Here is a 6,449-nt window from a genome sequence, read left to right as displayed (position 1 = left end):
TGTGGTCATTTTCTGTGTTTCTCGTAGCCAAGAACTTACGACTATACACCCTTATTTTGTCATTTGTGGTTTTCTTATTAACGCATCATTGGCAACCATCACCGTATCTGAGCATTTTGGTTGAAATCAAGAAAAATGTTCCGATCGAAGAATCAAAAGTAATGCGCTTCGGGTGCAAATTGGCCAATCGTGTCATTTGGTCAACGTAAAATCAACCAATGTCATGACTGACAAAGGCTTTTGGTTAAGAAAAATGAAGACCAGACTTGCGGCGTAATGTGTTTCCCGTTTAAAAGATTTTCTTCCACAATTTAGGGGGCTCCATTTATGGGAACGATCATCTGGTAGTAATAGATGTAGCGGAGCCCTGCTGGAGGTGCGCAGATGAAGAAAGCAGAGGTTGACAGAGCATTGCAGACGGATCGTTTCCCGTCTTCAAAACTAACCCTAAAGACGGCGATAACGTTGTGTATGACTTGTTGAATTTCATCAGTGAAGACAAACTGCCATCTTAGCACAATAAATTGCACGAATCCAAGACTGACAAGAAAAACGTAGTTCATTCCCTTTCTGTATGGCAGCGGAAGCAAGGTGCGTATGAGCAAGTCACATCTTAAATTTTTAAGCAAGGTGAGTGAAGTCATTACTGGGGTTAAAATACTAATTTCCCACCATAATTTCGTACAAACAAATTCTTTAAAAATCCTAAAATGTGATGTCTGTGTCTCACAGTTGAAGTGTGCCTACGATGACAATTACAGACCTTCTGTCTGACTTAAGTCTGACTTAAGTGAAGTCTAGTAACTCGTCTCTGCTGTGAGCAATTTGCATTGTGTCGCCAGCACACAAAACTTCTATTCAATAAGCAATCACTTTGAGACAGCAGTTAAATCAGACATACTATATTGCTAACTTGACTGAGAATTGTCAATTCTGTTCAAGAGAGGGAAAGGAATGTGAAAACACATTTTTAAGCTCTATAAACTGTGCCTATAAATCGTACAAACCCTGTCATAGCCCACAGCTTTTTGAACCAAAAACTGATCATTCTCAAATAGACATGGGCCTGGCCTTACTATAGTCATGCACTTGGTTGTTAATGCAACCCACGACAGGAGGAAGTCAGGTCATTAACGCATCTGTCAGTCGACGGTTTACCAAGCCAAACCATACCGTGGCAAACAAAACACCATTTAGTGAAAAAACGACTGAAGTTGGGAATTTCATTCCTGTGCGGCTTTCCTGCAGGAACCACTTAAAACCATGCTGCGGGTCCTAATTGCCGGCTCTAAATGGCCTGCAGACGTGGCTGTGTTTGACTGCTTGCTTGTTTCTGCACGTCAACCCGGAATGGCCTTTAACCAGATAACTACTGGGATTGACTCTAGCCTGCGGTCCTCTTAAAAAAAAAAATGCCAATAATAGATTGATAAACAAATGGTATGTAGTGTTTTGCGTTTCTTATACTGTAAATATACACTTTTACACAAATCCACTTACAGTATGTGCATCCATAACAATGACTACTGGGACTATCTTGGATTATCCTTGTAAATAAATCTGAGAACTGGTCATTTTAAAAGTCTTCTGAGGAAAATCCAACGAATGAAGACAAAATCCGCATTCACGCTTTGAAAGACGATCCAAGTTTACTTGAATTAGCTTTAATTGGCAGGTGAAAGCCAAAGGTCCCTTCTTACCCCAGACCCTTAATAGCTTCCATGCTCTTTGAGGCATGAATCTGAATTGTCGGTCTGTCGTTACAAAAAGCTAATCGGGGGGTGGGCACTGACCGACATCTTTTCTTCCATAGTTGTGCCAATAATATTACTGATGAGGCGAAGTGTCTATATAAAGAGTGTCGGGGCGAAGAGAAGAGGGGATTCCTGAGCTTTGCTATTCTTTGGCCCGCCTCCAGGCCCTGAGGCTGAGGGTAGGGCCATGTTGTGATAAGCGCTGGCATGACAGCAGAGAGCAGGATTAACAACCTTTGCGGGCCCTGTCTGCAAAGCATAACACACCCGACTTAATACTAGCAACAGGCTGTCAGCCGTGTGCTCGCCAACATGGGAAGGTGCGGTCATGCATGTGGAACTATGCCATTGAGATTTGAACCCTATTTACCTGTATTGCGGCAGATATGTTCCAGAAACACCTGCCATAGGTGAAAATCCATTATATAGATGATATCATAAAAAAAAAAAAGTTTGACAGTTCTCACATGCTTTAAACACATTTAAACTTATGAAAGCACACTTTTAATTGTTCAATTGTAAATGAACAAGCAAAAAGAACAGTTGTAGGTTGTATAGCAGCTACTAGCATGCTGCATTTTATGCTAACACTAGATAAAATAGCAGCTTTTTAATAAGTGTTCACCAATCTATTAAGATGGCTGTAACATATTTGTTATAATAAAGGTTTGTTTGTACAAACGAGCCGTGTTTTAATACCTTGCTTGCATACTGCACTATGCTAGGCTTTATGTTAATGTTACCCACTTGTCATTTATACAAACGGTACCATTTCATTATTAATAAAAGGCAAAACAAAACTTGTTTGACTAGTACAAGATTAAGCTAACTTGCTTGCTATAAGGACTCTAATGTTTTACTATCAATATCTGTGTGATGTAAAACTTTAGGATTTATGCTAATGCTAATAATAATCAAAAAGCTTGGTTTTGTTTTCTTTCTTTTTTTTCTTATCAAAATTGCAAACACAATAGACCTTGTTTGACCACCAAGAGATTTAGCTAACATAGGTGATAAGTAGTGAAGGTTACCTAAACAGATTAAAATATATGACTGTTTACTTGTACCGGTACTTAATAGCTGAGTTAAACTTCATGAGCTACAAGCTAGTTGTTTGCGTCGTAGCCAATATGTATGCTTTATGCTAATGATGTATGTGCTTGAAACAAATTTGAAACTTTGAAATACAATACAGCCATTTTTTGTTGTTCTGTTTTCTTCTACAGTTGTCTCCTTTTTTTATTTTTTTTTATTACCAACAACAAATACAACAAGGCTATTTTGAGCAAATGGCAATCAGGCTAACAAACACGTTAGCAACATGTTAGCTAGCCAGTTAGCATTGTAGCTGCTCAACGACTTGCATTTCCCACTGTAATGTTGCTATTACTACAAGTAAACGGTGTTTGGGGGGTTGTATATTTTATTTCAAGTTTAATTGAACGAGCATTTTCCTGGTGAATGTTTCCTCATCAACGGCATTCACAGTTGGAAATGTTTACTGTTGCGGCTTAAGAAAAACACAATTTGGCATTCAAGCTAACTTCAGCGATGTCCTGTAGCTGTCAGCTGAGAGTGAAGAACCCTCTCACACAAAAGAGATAAACGCATCCAGTTGCACCCACATAGATGCAGCATGACCACTTGTCGAGAGACAGTCAAGAGGTTCGGATCGGAGGATTTCAAATGGTGCAATTTAATAAACATAGATTAGGGTATTTTACTCATTTACAATAATGGCCTAATAAAAACTGACAATGTAGTAAAAAGAAAGAACTAAAAAATTTACTGATTTTATAGTAAGAAGAAATAATGAAATCAACAATTAAATAACCAGTCACATGAGTGCAGAAAATAGGCTAACTGCAGCAATAATTAAATCAATTTCACAAAATATAATTCATAAGTATAAACTCAGAAACAGATTACCACAAATTGAATGAAAAAAAGTCTGAGAAATTCAATAATCAACCAACGCATACAAGTGCAAAAAATTTGTTAATCTCTGTTGATGTGGTATAATGGAATAAATTCTCAGAAATTTTAATTAATAAGAATAAATACATAACCAAAATAAGATATTTGTAATTAAAAAGCGAACAGTTAAAATAACCCAAATTTCTAACTGTCACACACAAGTGCAAAAATAACTTAAGAGCTGTCAATAATACATAATAGAGTAACGGAATAAAAATAGCACGAATAGTGAAATAACTCGCATGTTAACCACTATTAAGTGTTCTAATGATATCCACTTAGAAACAATGGCACAGTTCTTTCGCTGCCTCTTTTTTGAACAGCCTTTACATGGTTCCACTCAGAAACAAACTTAAAACTCCAATCGCCGCGGGGCTCGTTCCCCTTGACCTTTTACCTTTCAACATGCCACCTCTGACCCCCGGTCAGAGCCTCTCCAGAGCCACTTTAAAGCACCAGAGTGTTTTGCTATTTTCAGTAAGTCATGCCAGCCTCCCTTGTCGTCTTTAATTACGTCTTCTCCGCTTCGAACTTTCCGGCATGTTCACTACACACGTTTTTTTTTGTTTTTGCCCTCCAATTGCATCGTCATCAGTTTCCCTTCCTTTCCGTTTATTAAGGGGGGCTTTATATATTTATAATATATGTCGTTGGATTGGTCAAGACTTTATTTCATGAAACCCTTACTGTGGATGGTATGATAAACAATCTTGGCCATGTTGATTTTAATAGTCTTGATTAATGCTCACAACAATGATCAAATGTATTTCACCTTTATGAAAAATTCTTTCATATTTAGTATCAACACTTTAGAGAGATGTCAGAAACATCCAAGCGCCTTCGGTGTAAAGCAATGAGGGCCTTTCCATTTTCCAGCTGGCCCCCTGCAGCGCTTGCTACTTTGATTTTGTTGACTGACAATCACTTCCCTCGGAGTAGAAAATCCTCAAGAGGCTTTTGAACAAATATGTGACTTTTCCCTGCTCGGACACAAAGACATTGTTGGTCCTGTCTGTATTGACACGGCTCGCTGTGATGAAATGTTTAATATCGAGTCGGTCAGCAGGTGCGGGCGCACAATGGCTTTGCCCTGGGAGACCAGGCACACAAGGTCAGCTATGCTGCCACTCAGGATCACCCGCACCCCCCCCCCCCCCCCCGCCCCCACCTGTCTCTCTCTCTCCCCCCGCCACACACACAATATAATGAAAAGTCATGCTCCTCTTCTTTTAACAGCAGTGTAGAGTAGAAAAACAGCGCCTCCGCTGGTTGCAACCAAGTAGTGCAATTTGTTTCGCCATCAGCAAACAATTTTCAAATTATTTTGTAATTATATAATATCGAGACTATGGGTGTCAGGCAATTACATTTTTTAACCGTAATTAATCACATGACTTCAATAGTTGAATTAAATTAAGCGTGAATTTTATGTGTACAATAAAATGTAAAAAAAAATAAAATAAAATCTAAGTTAATTCTAACTACAAGAAATATGGCTGTATCTTTTAGTTATTGATACAGTAATTTCATAATAATTCATAAAATTTAGTTAAAATGAAAAATATGTACAGCAAAAAAAATGAGTGTGATATTAATTTTTGTTGAGGTCATTTTTCTGCCACTAGATGGCAAAAATGCATTTGTAAGACGATATCAGCTCAGTACAAAAAAAAATGTTAAGAGCTATCTTAATCTTTAACATGAAGTAACTTGTGAAATTCTGCACATTTTTAAAATGATAAAATACAACTTGACACCAGTCTCCATAAAGATATGCATTATTATAAAATTTATTACTGCTACATTGCGACTGGAATTCCCCCAATACATGCTTTCCAAGTAAGGGGCGGTCATTAAAAAAACGAGTGGCGTTAAAGAAACTTTAAACTAACTCAAAATTAATGCACTAATTTTGACATCCCTAATTAAGAGCCTTTAACTTATTCACTGACATTGTCGTCAATCGGCAGCCATTGGAATCTGAATCCGTTTTTTTTTCCTTTTTTAAACCTGCAATAGATGAAGTCATGGCCACGAATGAAAACCGCTCAGCCCCCACTGTATTCTTCACACCTGTCAACGTGCACCCTGAAACCTTCCCCTTTCAGCTGACATGAAACGAACGGTTTGTGCGAGTGGAGCTCCCGCGGCGAATGTTTTTCTCATTATTCGGTGCCTTTGCTCGGGTTTAAAATACCTGAAGATCGAGTGCTGAGTGACAAGGCGGAATGAAGACTGTGAAAACACTCTGGCAAACCTCCACGCCGTACCTCATCAGGTTTAATCACAACCATGCCCGCTGCGTGCCCCCTGCCTCTCCGCGTAGGAGTGTTCTCATACAAAGGAGACTCATTTCTCCAAATAGCGGCAGGAGGAAATCCAAACATTACAGGAGGTCCTCGGATTTAAGCCGGTCCCTGCATACTACGTTTCAAGGTTACAATTGGCACAAAATGAACTAGGTTGCGCTATAGCTGGTGTTGGCTCGTATCTCAAAAAACAGCCACTTGTAAAAGATGGTATCGTGTGCCGTTCACGGGTCCGTGGAATGTCAAATGGTGTCCGGAATTGCAAAGATAAATCGAAAGGATTTCCAACCGGCAAAGTCTACCAAAGTGTGTTCTGACTATTTTGATTAAGGTTAAGTGTCATTGAAAGATGGTAAAAATGCTTTTACCACAATGCGATTGTGATATATGTGAGCCGCTAGCCGTGGCT

The sequence above is a fragment of the Vanacampus margaritifer genome, chromosome 7 (genome assembly GCF_051991255.1).
Source record: "Vanacampus margaritifer isolate UIUO_Vmar chromosome 7, RoL_Vmar_1.0, whole genome shotgun sequence".
Taxonomy (NCBI): Eukaryota; Metazoa; Chordata; class Actinopteri; order Syngnathiformes; family Syngnathidae; genus Vanacampus; species Vanacampus margaritifer.
This window is presented reverse-complemented; position numbering follows the sequence as displayed.